The 16396-nt window shown below is 43.4% G+C and overlaps 1 pseudogene; it reads left to right on the top strand.

Annotated features, from left to right (window-relative positions):
- The first annotated feature begins 984 nt into the window (after window positions 1-984).
- LOC125112375 (60S ribosomal protein L7-like) lies at window positions 985-1735 on the top strand (annotated as a pseudogene).
- Window positions 1736-16396: the final 14661 nt, after the last annotated feature.

The following is a 16396-nucleotide window of genomic DNA, read 5'->3' as shown; positions in this document are numbered from 1 at the left end:
GGGTTCAATCCCTGGCCTTGCTCAGTGGGTTAAGGATCCGGCATTGCTGTGAGCTGTGGTGTAGGTTGCAGATGCAGCTCAAATCCTGCATTGCTGTGGCTGTGGCATAGGCCAGCAGCTACAGCTCCAATTCAACCCCTAGCCTGGGAACTTCCATATGCTGCAGGTATGGCCCTAAAAAGACCGGAAAAAAAAAAAAAAGAGTTCAAATGAATGAATAGACGAGTGAATTAAAAAAAAAAAGTTGCAGCTACCTTTATAACAGAGGGTATCTAGCCCATCCTGTCTGGGGGGAAAGCTTTTCTCTGGGTCCATCCATCCAATAGCCCATCAAGTTTAGATCCTTCTTGGACAAGTGGCCTTCAAACTCAGGGTTGACTCCATTTATGCTATACCTCTTTTCCTGGTCCTAAAACTGATGAGCAAGTTCTGCATCCCTCTCACCACCTGACAGGTGAGAGCAGGGGCTTACCTGTCACACTGCTCTGCCAGCACAGTGCCCACCATTGTAAACACGTGTTGCTTTACTCAAAATGGCTCAAAGATTTAAACACAAGACATTTCACCATAAAACTCCCAGAAGAGAACATAGGCAAAACATTCTCTGACATAAACTGTAAAATGTTTTCTTAGGCCAATCTCCCAAGGCAATGGAAATAAAAACAAAAACAAACAAATGGGACCTAATCAAACTTACAAGCTTTTGCACAGCAAAGGAAACTATAAAACAAAATGAAAAAAAAAAAAAACCCACAGAACTGCTGACAAGGGCTTAATCTCCAAAATATACAAACAACACATATAACTCAGCAACAAAAAAAACAAAAAAAAACAATTGAAAAATGGGCAGAAAACCTAAATAGACATTTCTCCAAAGAAGACATACAGATGGCCAGTAGGCTCATGAAAAGATGCTCAACATCGCTAATTACTACAGAAATGCAAATCAAAACTATGAGGTACCCCTCTTTCCTGGCTGGAACCATGGAGGGCACAGATGTCAAAGAGAAGAAAAAGAAGGTTCCTGCTATACCGGAACCCTAAAGAAAAAGCGAAAGATTTTCACAGAGTTTAAGATCAAGTGCCTGAGAAAGAAGTTTGCCCAGAAGATGCTTTGAAAGGCAAGGAGGAAGCTTATCTACAAAAAGCTAAGCCCTGTAACAAGGAATACAGGCAAATGTACAGAACTGAGATTCAAATGGTTAGGATGGCAAGAAAAGCTGGCAACTTCTATGTAACTGCAGAACCTAAGTCGGCATTTATCATCAGGACCAGAGGTATCAATGATATGAGCCCAAAGGTCAGAAAGATGTTGCAGCTTCTTTGCCCCTGTCACATCCTCAGTGGCACCTTTGTGAAGCTCAACAAGGCTTCGATTAACATTCTGAGAATTGCAGAACCATATATCCCCCGGGGGTATCCAAACCTAAAGTCAGTAAATGAATTGATCTACAAGCATGGTTACAGCAAAATCAACAAGAAGTGAATTGTCCTGACAGATAACGCATTGACTGTGTGGTCTCTTGGTAAATACGGCATCATTTGCATAGAGGATCTGATTCATGAGATCTATACTGTTGGAAAACATTTCAAAGAAGCAAACAACTTCCTGTGGCCCTCATAATTGTCTTCCCCACGAGGTGGAATGAAGAAAAAGACCACCCATTTTGTAGAAGGTGGAGATGCTGGCAACAAGGAGGACCAGATCAACAGGCTGATTAGAAGGATGAACTAAGGTATCTACCATGATTATTTCTGTAATCTGGTCAATTAATAAATGGTGACTAATTTCAAACAGAAAAAAAAAAAAAACTACACGGTACAATCTCACGATGCTCAGAATGGCCATCATGAATAATTCTACAAATAACAAATGCTGGAGAGGGTATGGAGAAACGTGAACTCTTCTACACTATTGGTGGGAATGTAAACTGGTACAGCCCTGTTTGTTCTTGATTGACCTTCCCTCGGGCAACAGCTCTCACTAGCCTTGAAGAACTACAGGGGACAGACTGTCCTCCTCATCCTTTTATTCCTAGAAACCAACACAGAGGCCCTTAACACTTTTTAAACTGTTTTAGCCTCCTATTATATACTGGGTATGGTAGAAGATACAAAGAAAATAAGACAGGATTACTGCCCTCGATAACCTTGCCACTTTTTTTTTCTTCTTTTTATGGCTGCAACCATGGCATATGGAAGTTCCCAGGCTAGGGGTCCAATCAGAGCTGCAGCTGCCACCTACCCCACTGCCACTGCCACACTGGATCTGAACCACATCTTTGAGCTACACCGCAGATTGTGGCAACACCAGTCCTTAACCCACTGAGTGAGGCCAGGGATCAAACCATGAGGGTTTTTAACCACTGAGCCACAACAGGAACTCCAACCTTGCCATTTATTTATCAAAAGATAAAAATAACATCTGAATATTTAATATGAAATCTTGTTAATGTCTTATAGGTGTTTCATTATTTCATTCTCCTAATAAGCCTTTCGCAGGCAAGGTTTTTGTTCCAATTTAACAAACAAGGAAACTAAGACTCTGAGAACGTAAGGAATTTGCCCTGGTTATAACTTGCTCATAGCTAGGAAGGGGCAGAGCAAGAATGCTTCCCCAGTAGAGTGAGGAATACTGCGCAAAACCAGGCAGTGGATGGCTCTGTGCTAAGGACCATGGGAGGGCAGAGGAAAGGAACAGAACTGTAAATCAGAGGGACAGGGACAGCTACTGTTTCAACAAAACTCCTGTGGTTGCAAGTGACAGAAATAGAAATCCAGAGCTCCTGTCATGGCTCAGCGGAAATGATTCTGACTAGCATCCATGAAGATGCAGGTTTCATCCCTGGACTTGCTCAGTGGGTTAAAGATCCAGCATTGCCATGAACTGTGGCATCGGTCACAGACGTGGCTCAGATGCTATGTTGCTGTGGCTGTGGTGTAGGCCAGCGGCTACCGCTCCAATTCAACTCCTAGCCTGGGAACCTCCATATGCCATGGGTGAGGCCCTAAGAAGACAAAAAAAAGAAAGAAAGAAAAAGAAATAGAAATCCAACTCCTTGTAGCTTTAAAAAGAGAACAAGGAAACTCATTGGCTCGTTAAATGGAAAAGGCCATGGATTTGAACGTGGCTGGATCCCAGTGGCTCAAACAATGTCAGGAAGGCTCACCTCTAAGTGTGGGCTCTGCTTACCCCTGGTTTCACTGCCATGCAGGCCTCTGCACTAACAATGGCACAGATGTCACCCACTCTGGGCAGACATCCATCAGCTTAGCATTCCCAGCCAAAAGACAGGGCATCACTCCCAGGGACACCAATGACATCCTGAACCCTACACTGTCCCTAATCCAACCACTGCATGTCAACAGATGTCAACTCTGACCACATGTTTATCTGCTCTCCCAGCATCACACAATAAACACGTCAAAGCAAAACAGCAGATTCATTTAGTAAAAAATAGTGTTACAAATTAAATAGTGAAAATAAATAATTTAAATTTAATACAACTTTACATTTTAAATAGATATGTACATAAAATAAATTCTTAAAAAATGAACTTTTAAAACCCTATGGCAGTGAGGCTGTGAGATGCAAACTGGAAAGGGAGAGAAAGCCACTTGTAAAATCTTTCTTCTTCCACGTCACCAAGGGGAGAATGTATGAGTGAGTTCCCCAAGCATGGTAGAAGCCCTCATTTCTCAGCTTGAAAGGCTAGTACCTGGTAAGTTAATCAAGACTCTGATCAAGTGAGGGTACCAGAAAACAATAAATAATGCTTACAAAGCGTACTTAAAGTAAACTTTTTATTTTGGAATGACTTTAGATTTATAGAAATAAAATGTCAACAACAGAAAATCCCACATAGGCTTCATCAGGCTTCCCCTGTCACATTAACATCTTTTATTATCATGATATATTTGTCAAAACCCAGGTGACAATGATACAATACTAGTAACTGAACTCCTGGCTTGATCTGGATTTCACCAATTCTTTTCATGTATGTTCTCTTCTGCTCCAGAATCCTGTCCTAGCTCCATGTTTCATTTAGTCGTCACGCCTCCCCGGTCTCCTCATCCATAATGGTTTCCCCTTCTTTCCTTGTTTTCAAGATTATGACAGTCTTGAGGAGTAATGTAAAATGTCCCCTATTGTGGGCTTGACTGATGTTTTTCTAGATCGAGATTACATATATAACATTTTATTTATGTACCATCACTAGCTAATATACTGATGAATGATCAATACTTCTGAGGACAGATGTCCTGACTGGAGATGTACACTATCTTTCTTGCATGAACCCTACCCATAATGTACCATTTGCAAATTATGATTACAAGTTCTTAGAAGAGGATGTATCAGTTAGGAGTGCTTTGAGCTGCAACTAAAAATGGTGTAAGCAAGGCAGGCATTTAATTATTTAACTTACCAAAGAGTCTGAAAGTAGGCATTTTGGCATTCATGCTCTAGCAAGACCCACATTTCTTCTGTCTTTCCACCCCACTAGCCTTAGGTGTAGGCTTGTAGCCCCATGATCACAAAATGGTTGCTGCACTTCCAGATATTACATCTGCATTCAAGGCAGGAAGATGATGAAACAGTAGGGCCTAACACATTTGTTCCTTGTATCAGCAACATATATTTTATCAGAACCACACCCTCCTCAAGACATTTTCACCTATTTTTCAGTTAGAAATGAATCACAGACATATCCAGTTCCCAAAAAGTTTGGAATTTATGTACTTAACTTTCCAGATCTGTGCAAGAGACAGACCAGGAAGAAAGAAGGTAGAAACAGATCATGAGTTACCCAGTCAACAGCATCTACAAAAGAGAGAAAACCTACAAGAATTTCAAAGCCATCTGAATATAGACTTCTAGATTCTAACAAAACTTGTTCAATATTTTAGTTTTCTTCCCCACATCTAATTCAAGAGCATTTTTCCCCAGTAAACTATCTTTCCAAAGCATTCATTGTAGTTTTCATTGATATGATCATTTTTGTACTTGTATCTAACTGGATTATGATATTCAATTTAATTCATGTATTAGTTAATTCACTTAATTGAAGTGATTGATTCTAAATTACAACACAATCAACATAAACAGGTTTGGGAGCAAACTCAGTCCTGGGTGGTGGGAGTTGGGGGTGAGTTGTGAGGATATTCAGCTCAGTCCGTTGAGAAGTATCTCATGAGGAAGTCTAGGGCCTCACCTGGAACACTCTATTGAGGGACAAACACCACCAGCTGATGAGATGTTAAGTGGGATCCCTTCTAAGAGTTTCTACAAAAAAAGCACCTTGCAAGGCTCTGTGAGAAATCCAGATAGAGATGCAATATAGACCCTTCTCACAGCACTGTCTCTCTCATGCAAATGTAGATAGGCTTGACTGCTAAGGAAGGTGGGGAGGGAAGTGCCAAGCGCTGGCAAGAAAAGAGAAACATCTGCATAGAAGAGAAAAGATGCTGCCAGTATCAGCCCACACCCTCCTGGCCGTGCCACTTCAGCAACCAGCACCTGCATCTTTTTATCTGATCTTTCTGAGTCCCACACTTAACCCTGGTCCCAAATGCTGGATAATTACCAGATAGCAAGAAGGACTGGTGTATAAATACCCCAGCTCCCAAGGAGTTCCCGCTATGGCTCAGCAAGTTAAGAAACTGACTAGTACCCATGAGGATATGGGTTCAATTCCCAGTCTTGCTCATTGAGTTAAGGATCTAGCGTTGCTGTGAGCTGTGGTGTAGGTCACAAATGCAGCTCAGATCTGGCACCGCTGTGGCTGTGGTGTAGGCCAGTGGCTGTGGTATAGGCTTGGATCTGGTGTTGCTGTGGCTGTGGTGTAGGCCGGCAACAACAGCTCCAATTTGACCTCTAGCCTGGGAACCTCCATATGCTGCTGGTGCAGCCCTAGGAAAAAAAAAAAAAAATACCCCATCTCCCTTGCCCTGTGGTGCGACAGCACTGGAGAGTTTGTGGGACACTGTTTCTAAGAGATTTCCACAGGATTAAGCTCCAGTTGCCTGCAGTGGTAGCCAGCTCGATGACACAATCTAAATTAACTCTTTCCCTGCTCTGTCTCACTTCTCAACTCCCCTAAAGATGTTTCTTGGGATGATCTCCCAAATAAGTTGCTTGCACTCAAATCCTGATCACAAGAGGTAAGAAGTAACAAATTAAGGCAAAGAGTATATTAATAACTGCTTCCATTCATGGAGACTTTATGTACCTAGAATTGAGCCAGGCAACCTACATACATTCTCTTACTTATCTTCACAACAAATCCCCAAAGTAGGAAGTACCATTACTGTACTCAAGAGACAAAGCTGAGGCTCAGAGAAGTTAAGTAACTTGTTCAACAACACGCAGCTCAAAAAAATGGTAGACATCAACAGATAAATTGATGAACAAAGCATAAAAAGGAATGATGTATTAACATAACATCGTAAGTCAACTATACTGCAATAAAACTTGTTTTTAAAGAAAGGAATGAAGTACTGATACATGCTACAACATGGGTGAATCTCAAAAACATCATGCTAACTGAAAGAAGACAGACAGAAAAGACTACATGTAGCATGATCGATTCATAAGAAATATCCAGAATAGATGAATCCAGAGAGAAAGAACTCAAATGGGCAGCTGCCAGGGGCTGAAGGGAGGAGTGGAACAGAGAGAAATTTCTTAATCAGTATAAGGTTTACTTTGGGAGGATGGAAATTTTTTTTTTTTTTTGTCTTTTCTAGGGCTGCTGGCACGGCATATGGAGTTCCCAGGCTAGGGGTCTAATCAGAGCTACTGCTGCTGGCCACAGCCACAGCAACGTGGGATCTGAGCTGCGTCTGAGACCTACACCACAGCTCACAGCACCTACACCACAGCTCACGGCAATGCCGGATCCTTAACCCACTGAGCAAGGCCAGGGATCGAACCAACAACCTCATGGTTCCTAGCCAGATTCATTAACCACTGTGCCACAATGGGAACTAGAAATATTTTGAAATAAGACAGAGACAGTAATTGCCAAACCAGTGTAAATAAACTAAATGTCACTGAACTGTTCATTTTTAAAAGGTTAATTTTTATGATAGGTGAATTTCTCAATTTTTTTTTTTTTTTAAATGACATAGCTGGGAGTTTAAACAAGGGACTCTAACTAAGAGGTCTTCTTAAATCAGTGATTCTCCAAGTGTGATTCCTGGACTGGCAGTAGCAGCAGCACCTGGAAGCTTGTTAAAAATGCACATTCTGATGAAATAATGCCATTTGCATCAACATGAATGGACCTAGAGATTATCATACTAAGTGAACTAAGTCAAAGATAGATATCATATGATATCACTTATATGTGGAATCTTTAAAAATGGTACAAATGAACTTATTTACAGAACAGAAACAAACTCACATAGAAAACAAACTTATGGTTACCAAAAGGTAAAAGGGGTGGGGAGGGGGTCAATTAGGAGCTTAAGAGTCAAACACTGCTGAATATAAAAGAGATAAACAACAAGGATCTCCTGTACAGCACAGGGAACTGTATTTTTTTCAAAAAAAAATTCACATTCTGAGGCCCCCATCCCAGTCCTCCTAAATCAGCAGCTCTGAGGCAGGGCTCAGCAATCTGGGTTTTCACTCCCTCCAAGCAATTCAGAAGTGTTAGAGTTTGAGGACCACTGCCTTGTGCCCACAAATCAAGTCTTATTCTCAGCAGCACTTAGCCAGTCTCAAACCAAACACTCCACATGAAAAGGAACGAATGCCGGATTCACTGAAGTTAGGAATGCAAGGGCTGGTGTTGGGGTGGGTTTACATGGGTTTCCATTATTATGCGCACCTGTTACCAGCCAGTAGGGGGTGGGAGCATCCTACTTTCAAGGTGTGCGGACTCTCCCCATAGCACAATCCAGACCTGGGCATCACTGCCCCGGCAAGGGATGGCTTTGGCAGGCCTGGCACGTCCATCTTCATCTGGCTTGGGTGGGCTGGGGCATGTGCCCACCAGACCAGCTGAGACCAAACTGGCAAATGTTTCCTCAAGATAAAGCAGGAGGAGGTTCAAGGATGGTGCCAGCAGCACTGAAGCTCATAAGTATCCCTAGGCACCAGTGAGTTCCAGCCCTGTCCCTTTCTCAGGACAAGGAAAGCAAACCCAGTGAATTTATTAGCAAAAGCAATTAGACACAGAATCAAAATTATGTTCGTCTTTATACCAGGTTTAGAGTTTTAGTTCAACCCCAGGGACAAACCACTTGAAATTTCATTCTAAAAAAGAATTCCTAATGAAAGAACCAAAATGACCCAACCTAACCCATAGGGTTCCCTGTCCAATGTTTTCATGGAACATTAGTTCCTAAAGATGTTACTAGGTATTTGGAAAAAGGGGGGTATAGTCAAGTGAACTTGAGAAAAGGTTTTTCCCTCCTCTGAACTTTTGGAGTTTAATATTTCACAATGCACATCAGTATATTAAAGGCTCTGCAAAATCCTACAACACCAAATCCAAGCCGTCACAAACCCCAGGCCTATTTAAGAGGTGGCAGTGCACAGCAGGCAAGTGTAAGCTCTGGAACCAGTATCTGGGTCTATATTCTGACTTGGCCCCTGACTGTGTGACCCCAGAGAAGTTCCTCACCCTCTCTGGGTTTGTTTTGTCACTGATGAAAACTGAGTTCACAGAGGTGTTATGAGGATCACTGAGTTAATGGAGATAAAGCAAATATGACAGTGCCTTACATCACTTAGTACAGATTCAACAAATGTTCAATGTGTATACACACACAAACACACATTTTTAGATTGCTTAACTGATGTAAAACAATGTCTTATATGCAGACCCTGCTGTGGCTCAATGAAAACAAATCTAACTAGGAACCATGAGGTTGCGGGTTCAATCCCTAGACTCACTCAGTGGGTTAAGGATCCAGTGTGGCTGTGGTGTAGGCCGGCAGCTACAGCTCCAATTGGACCCCTAGCCTGGGAACCTCCATATGACACGGTTGCGGCCCTGAAAAGCAAAAAAAAAAAAAAGAAAAAATCTTATAGAACCCAAGTTCCTCTGAGAACAATTTAGGAAATTTAAGAGCTATGACCTTAGCTTTGTTGGATGAACAGGCAAGAGCTAAGAACCAACTGCCTCTTTAAAAGAAAACGGGATGCAGTCGAGTGAGAGTATATTCATTAATTCTGGTTGGAGCTCTTTACCTACATGCCCATTCCCCATTTTCCCAAGATGATTCTAGAGAGTTCCTGTTGGGGCTCAGTGGTAATGAACCCAACTACAATCCATGAGGTTTCGGGTTTGATCCCTGGCCTCACTGAGTCTGGGATCAAGCATTTCTGTGGTGTAGGTTGCAGACGCAGCTCTGATCTGGTGTTGCTGTGACTGTGGCCTAGGCCAGGAGCTGTAGCTCTGATTCGATCCTTAGCCTGGGAACTTCTATATGCCAAAAGTGTGGCCCTAAAACAAACCGAAAAAAAAGGATGATGCTATATATGCGCTATATATGGGATCCCTTTGGAATGACCCGTAGATGTACAAAGAGAAGCCAAGAAGAGGAAAGCAAGGAGGAAGACTTGCAATAAAGATTTTGAATCTAACTCATGAGGCCAAAGAGGATGACACAAGATACATCTTTGAGGTTTGCCCACAGCCAATCATGAACTTCACAGAGATCTGGCCATGACTTGACCACAAAGCTCTGTCCCTCAGCCTTGCACAACAAGAGAACAAGGCTTAGCGGACACCCAAACACCCATCAGACGTGGCTCCATCTCAAGGGACCACAGGCAACATCATTTCAGAGCATCAACCTGGGGCAGTTCCTACCCTCCTATGGCTGAGGGCTTCTGCTCCTCAGACCTCAAGTCCAAAGCTTTCGGAGTTGTTGACCTCTGAAGGCTGCTGCATCTAAAATCAGCAGAGAAAAGGCAATAATAGACAGGTGTATTATTGCCACAGCCTAAGAAAACTAAGGCTGACAAGCATCTCAGGAAGCACAGGAATTTCTTCATATTTATTCAAGAAATAGTTATTTAACCTTAATATGTATTAAGTTCCATCCTAAGACTGGAATTATGGTAGGGAGAAAAACAGACCATGTCCCTGCTTTTCTGGAGCCTTCATATGACCAACTCTGGGCTCTGGGTTAGTTAAGGAGAGATGGGTGAGTGGGTAGGTGAATATTCACTGTTGAATTCCTGTACTAAGCACTTTACAACCATTATCTATTTGGTCTTCACAACAGACATAGGCAGGCATTACTACTTTCTCCCTTTAAGAGATGGGAACACAGAGACTCAGAGAGGTTAAGTCACTTGCCCAAAGTCACACAGCTGGTCAAGACTGCTGCTGAGCAAGTACTAATTTTAGGCAGCCTGATTCCAGAGGCCACATTCAACCACATCATGCTTTTCTTCTTCTTTTTTTAAAAAATGTGTAATTATTTTTATTTTTTTAATTTTATAATGATTTTTATTTTTTTCCATTATAGCTGGTCACATTGTGCTTTTCAAGAAAGAAAGAGATATGGAAATGTCTGACCTTTACTTCTTTTTTCCCCCAAGTGAGAATCATTTCGGTATTCTGATCCCCAAAGGGATTTAATAGGGATAATTTAACATTCTCTGAATTTTTTTTTTTTGGTCTTTTTTGGGGCCGCACCCGTGGCATATGGAGATTCTCAGGCTAGAGGTCTACTCAAAGCTACAGCTGCCAGCCTACGCCAGAGCCACAGCAACGCAGGATCTGAGCTGCATCTGTGACCTACACCACAGGTCATGGCAATGCTGGATCCTTAACCCACTGAGTGAGGCTAGAGATTGAACCCGCAATCTATGGGTCCTAGTCAGATTTGTTTGTGCTGCACCATGACGGGAACTCCAGCATTCTCTGAAATATTTCACCCTTTTGCAATGACCATGAAATATCAGAAAATTTTTTTATTTTTCACTGTTTTTTCCCAAATGAAGCATAAATAAAGCTGGTTACAGAAATGCACACAGTAGAGTTCCCACTGTGGCTCAGTGGGTTAAGAATCTGACATAGTCTCCATGAAGATGTGGGTTCAATCCCTGGTCTTGCTCAGTGGGTTAAAGACCTGGCATTGCAGCAAGGTGCAGTGTAAGTCGCAGATGTGGCTTGGATCTGGCATTGCTGCAGCTGTGGCATAGGCTTCAGCTGCAACTGCAATTCAACTCCTAGCCCAGAAATTTCCATATGCCACAAGTGCAGCTGTAAAAAGAAAAAAAAAATGAAATGCACAGAGTGCAGAAAGGTTTTTGTGTCATTCCTAACAGCAAAGCTCTGAGCAGCTGCTATGAGGGACACAGAGCAGATAGGAGGAGAGACCAACACCTCACCTGCCTTCCTGGAGCTGACATCCTGGCAGGGGAGAAGGCTAGGCGCTTCATGGAGGGGTAGGATTGGGGGTGGGGAGGAAGGCAGCCTGGCCTGGGCAGCATAAGGGAAGGTCGGGTCTCTAAGGAAATGAAGATCAAGCTGGTGAAGGAAGGAGAGGCAGCAAGTGGGTGGGGTGAGCCATCAGGAAAGAAGACTCCTGCAAAGGAAAGAGTCTGTGCAAAGGTCCCGAGACAGGCAAGGACAGAGCTGGTTGGAGGAAAGGAGATGGCCTGTGGTCTCCAAGAGTGAGCAGATCAGTTTGGTGGGACAGGAATGGTGGGACAACACAAGGCCTTGTGAGCATGTCACATGAGGACTAGAAAGCTTCAGCTTTGGAGGGGCGAGCACCATCCTAGGGTCTGAAACAAGAGAATCCAAATATAAATTCACACAGATCCCACCATCCAGACATGACAACCAACTGTCAATATTTTGCTGTGGATCCTTTGGAAACTTTTTCTAGGCACTTATGGTCACAAGCACAGACTGAGAATTTTTGTAAATGCAGAAGCAGAGAACAGAGTCTCTTTTATTTTACTTTATTTTATTTTTTTGTCTTTTCAGGGCTGCACCAGAGGCATATGGAAGTTCCCAGGCTAGGAGTCAAATTGGAGCTGCAGCTGCTGGCCTACACCACAGCCACAGCAATACCAGATCCAAGACACATCTGCAACCTATGCCACAGTTCATGGGCAATGCCAGATCCTTAACCCATTGAGTAAGACCAGGGATCGAACCTGCATCCTCATGGATACCATTATGGTTCTTAACCCACTGAGCCACAATGGGAACTCCCCACAGTCTCTTTTTCTAGTCTGCGTTTTGCTCTTCACAATGTGTGGCCGTCATCATTTAAGGTCGATGAATATGACTCTGGGGCATGATTTTAATAGTAGCTTGATATACCATTTTAGTAAGAGACCAGACTTTAGCTGATACACAGATTCTGTTGATAGACACCTAAGTGGTTTCCATTTTCCTCCTTTTGTGGACAAACCACAATGACCATCCTGGAGCATGCATCAGCCCGTATTTTTCCCTCCAACTCAACACGGCTGAATGCTCTTTTCCTCAGTTCTTTGGTTGTCCCAATAGTTCAGCTTGCCCTTGATCTGAGGGCTGGGTGTCTGAGGGCCAGTCAGGTTTTTTTTAAAAAAAAAAAAAAAAAGATGGAGGGCTTGCTTGGGGCAGAGGTAAAGATGGCCATTTTCTACCCTGACCCAAAGCAGATGGTGGATCCAGAGAGAGATTAGAATAAAAAGTGAACTGGTAGCTGGGTCTGCCTTTGGGAATCAGGGAGGCCAGGAAAGATGAATTAGATGTTAAACCAAAAAAAAAAAAAAAAAAAAGGTGAAATGAGCTGGATTCCAGCCACAAGCTCAGCTTGCATCCTAGAGTGGCACACATGTCCAGGAGCTGACTCAGAGAGGAGAGTTTCAGGGGAAGCGCAGGGTAGTGGTGACAGAAGATTACATCCTGCCCGCCTCACCTCTACCCCCCACCCCACACACACCCCCCCAAGGCTCTCTCGCCCACCAGAGCTCTGTGCTCCAGCCTCTCCGGCCTCCTGACTATTCATCCACCTGCCCATCCATCCCCATCCCAAAGCTCTGCACTGGCTGAACCTCCTTCTGGAATAAACCTCCCCCTATCCTCCTTCGGATGGAAACGTCTCGCTACACAGGTTTCCTTCTCCTGTCCCCTCTCCACAAAGCCTCCACTCAACATCCTACTTAAAACAGTCCTTCTTCCCCGCACCAGCCTCGTGACTGTCAATCAAATTTTCCTCTTTATTTTCTCTAAAGCATCCATCCAAAGTATCTTGGTAATAAAAATACAAAAGAGATTCAGGTCAGCTTGAAAGAAAACACTCCTTGTCTCCTCACCTCTGTCCCCTCTAAGATAATTCTTAGGACATTTTAATCTCCCCAAAGAAGGAGTTCCAGCTTTATTCCAAAGTCTGGCTCCAGCTCTAGGCATATTTATGGTTATAATTTTTAAGCTGTAAAGTGCTATGTAATAGGCCTGATGTATTGTGGGCAACAGATAAATACTCATTTAAGGAGAAAAATGGGTGAATAGTATTATTATTATTTGCCATCTTGTATTTTCTTCTTTTATCTACCTAAAGCAAGGCTAAGGACTGTTCAAAAAGGGATACCTAAATGATTTGACAATATTTCTTACTTAACGCTTCTGCTACTCAGTCCTTGTGTCCCAGTTTTTGTCACTAAGTACCTTCTGTTTTGCAAAAACTATTTCAAGTGTGGAAATGAGAAGGAATCATGGAGTGAAGACAGACACCTGAGCTATAGAAAGCAGAATTCTAGCAGAAATGAATACTACAAGGGCAAAAACATGCTTATATTTTCCCTCATTACTCATTGTCCATCCTCTACTCCTCTTCCATATTTCTAGATGTTTCTACCCATAAACCAAAGGAATATAAATCCATTTTGCTAATCTTTTTCATACAATTGCATTCCCAAAGCTATACCTCTCCTGGCTATCATTTTAAAACAACATCAGAAAATATAGAACAAGGAGTTCCCATTGTGGCTCACTGGGTTAAGAACCCAGCTAGTATCCATGAGGATGCCAGTTTGATCCCTGGCCTCGCTCAGTGGGTTAAGCATCTGGCATTGCCACAAGCTGCGGCATAGGTCGCAGACTCGGCTTGGATCTGGCACTGCTGTGGCTGTGGTGCAGGCCAGCAGCTGCAGCTCTGATTTCACCCCTAGCCTGGGACTTCTGTAAGCCACAGATGCAGCCATAAAAAGACCAAAAAAAAAAAAAAAGGAAGAATATAGAACAAAACAGTCTGTATCAATTAAAAATATGAAATAAAGGAATTTGTAGCAAAGAAAACAAACAAACAAAAAAAAAAAAGTATCTTGGTTTAGGAGTTCCCACTGTGGCATGACGGGATTGGTGGCATCTCTGAAGCGCCAGGATGCAGGTTCAATCCCTGGCCTGGCACAGTAGGTTAAATGATCCAGCATTGCTGCAGCATAGGTCACAACTGAGGCTTAGATCTAATCCTTGTCCCAAGAACACCACATGCCACAAGGTGGTCCAAAAAAAAAATGTGCCTGGCTTTTACTTTACTTGTTGAGAGTCTGCCATCCCCTACCAGAAGGTACATGCCATATGAGGAAAGGGGTCTCCTCTTCCTTATTCCTTACCTCATCCCCATCACTCAGCATACAGTCTATGAGTGAATGAATGAATGAATGAATGAAGGCATACAGGCCCAGGTTCAAATCCAAGTTCTACCATAACATGACCCAGGGTAAAAAGCTAACTATGCTAAGTCAGTTCCTTATTTTTCTAATGGGTGCAAGAAAGCTCCCACCCTGTTAGATGGTTGAGAAGACTGAGATATTGCCCACAAAGCCCAGAGACCAGTGCCCGGCAGGGTAAGTGGAGAACAAAAGTCTTTCTAGAGCAAACCCAGCTATGACAGGTTCTGTTGCTACCTCCTATTCTTCCCTGTGCTTCCAAATGCATAATTTTACCAGAACAGGCACGACACTGGTCTCTTTATAGCTGCTATAGACAGTTGAAGATAATTATGAAACAGGTTTTGGGGACCAAGTATTATTGTCACTTGTTTACAACTCAGCTCAAAGATCAGTTTTTAAAAACTAACAGGGCCTCTGAGGCAGGTTCTGACTTACTCATTAATGCAGGAAACAAGCTTCTGTCCACTGTCTACTTAGAGCTGTAAAGGCCACTTGATTATAGCCAACTGCGTCCACACCCATGAGCTGCCCAGTGGTGTGAATTATTTACAGAGCCTAATGTTTGCATTATTGGATGTGTCTCTCCTTGAATACTCAAATTCCCAGCAAGAACCCTCCTGCCTTATCTCATTAGCTGCTCCACACGGGGAAGGGAGATGACAACCCCTCTATTATACAGAGAGGGTAGCAAATAGACCTCCCTTTTTCCAGAAAGGGAAGGAGGAACTAGGTAGTTTTCAAAGCTTGGTGCTCTCTCTGGTGGTCATTATTCAAACTGCAACACCAGTATCCACCCTCGTCCCCTAGTGCCTGCCCCTAGGAAACAATGGTAAATGGTCTTAAGACACAGAGACCACCTTTTACTCCAGCTGAATGAAGGATAATCCCTCCTCACATGTGACTTTTATTAAGTTATATGTGATGGGTACAGACTTGTAAGATAATGGGAAATAAGGCTGATGCCAAAATGAGGCCACACCTCCAATCCAATGTTTTGCTGTAAATTTCAAAGCAAACCTGAGCCTTGAGGGGAAGGGGAGGTGCGGGGAGTGGGGCCTTTGTTTATGCTGAGCAAGAAAGGACTTCCTGCTGCTAAGAGGACCAGATCTGAAGCATTCACAGACTCCTTGGGCCGCCAACATTTCTTATGCAATTGCCATCCTCTTTGATTGGGGGGGGGGGCAAATTTAAGGAAATAAGTGGAGGTGATTTCCCTGGAAATCCACCCGGGCGGAGCATGAAGGGAAATGGAGGCTTGGGGCAGAAAGCTGGGGCTGGGTCCTGCCAAGCGGAGGGAGACAGATGCCAGCTGTGTGATGGCTGCCTAGACCCCAAAGGAGGATCCCAGATCCTGTGAATGTGGGGGCAGAGGGGGGGCCAGCGCCCGCTGGAAATCAGGAAAAACCCAACACAGTTCAAGCTCAGGACAACTTTAAAGGTGTAGACATTTCCCAGATTTCCCAGCCAGAAATCAGTATCTCCCCCCTCCGGTTTTTTTTTTTTTTTTTTTTGTCTTTTTGCCTTTTCTAGGGCCACACCTGCGGCATATGGAGGTTCCCAGGCTAGGGGTCGAATCGGAGTTGTAGCCACCGGCCTACGCCAGAGCCACAGCAACGTGGGATCCGAGCCACAACTGCAACCTATACCACAACTCATGCCAACGCCGGATCTTAACCCACTGAGCAAGCTCAGGGATCGAACCCGCAACCTCATGGTTCAGATTCATTAACCACTGAGCCACGACGGGAACTC

Source organism: Phacochoerus africanus, chromosome 1, assembly GCF_016906955.1.
Source record: "Phacochoerus africanus isolate WHEZ1 chromosome 1, ROS_Pafr_v1, whole genome shotgun sequence".
NCBI classification, from domain to species: domain Eukaryota; kingdom Metazoa; phylum Chordata; class Mammalia; order Artiodactyla; family Suidae; genus Phacochoerus; species Phacochoerus africanus.
Note: the sequence above shows the minus strand (reverse complement) of the source record. Positions and strands in the feature narration are given on the sequence as shown.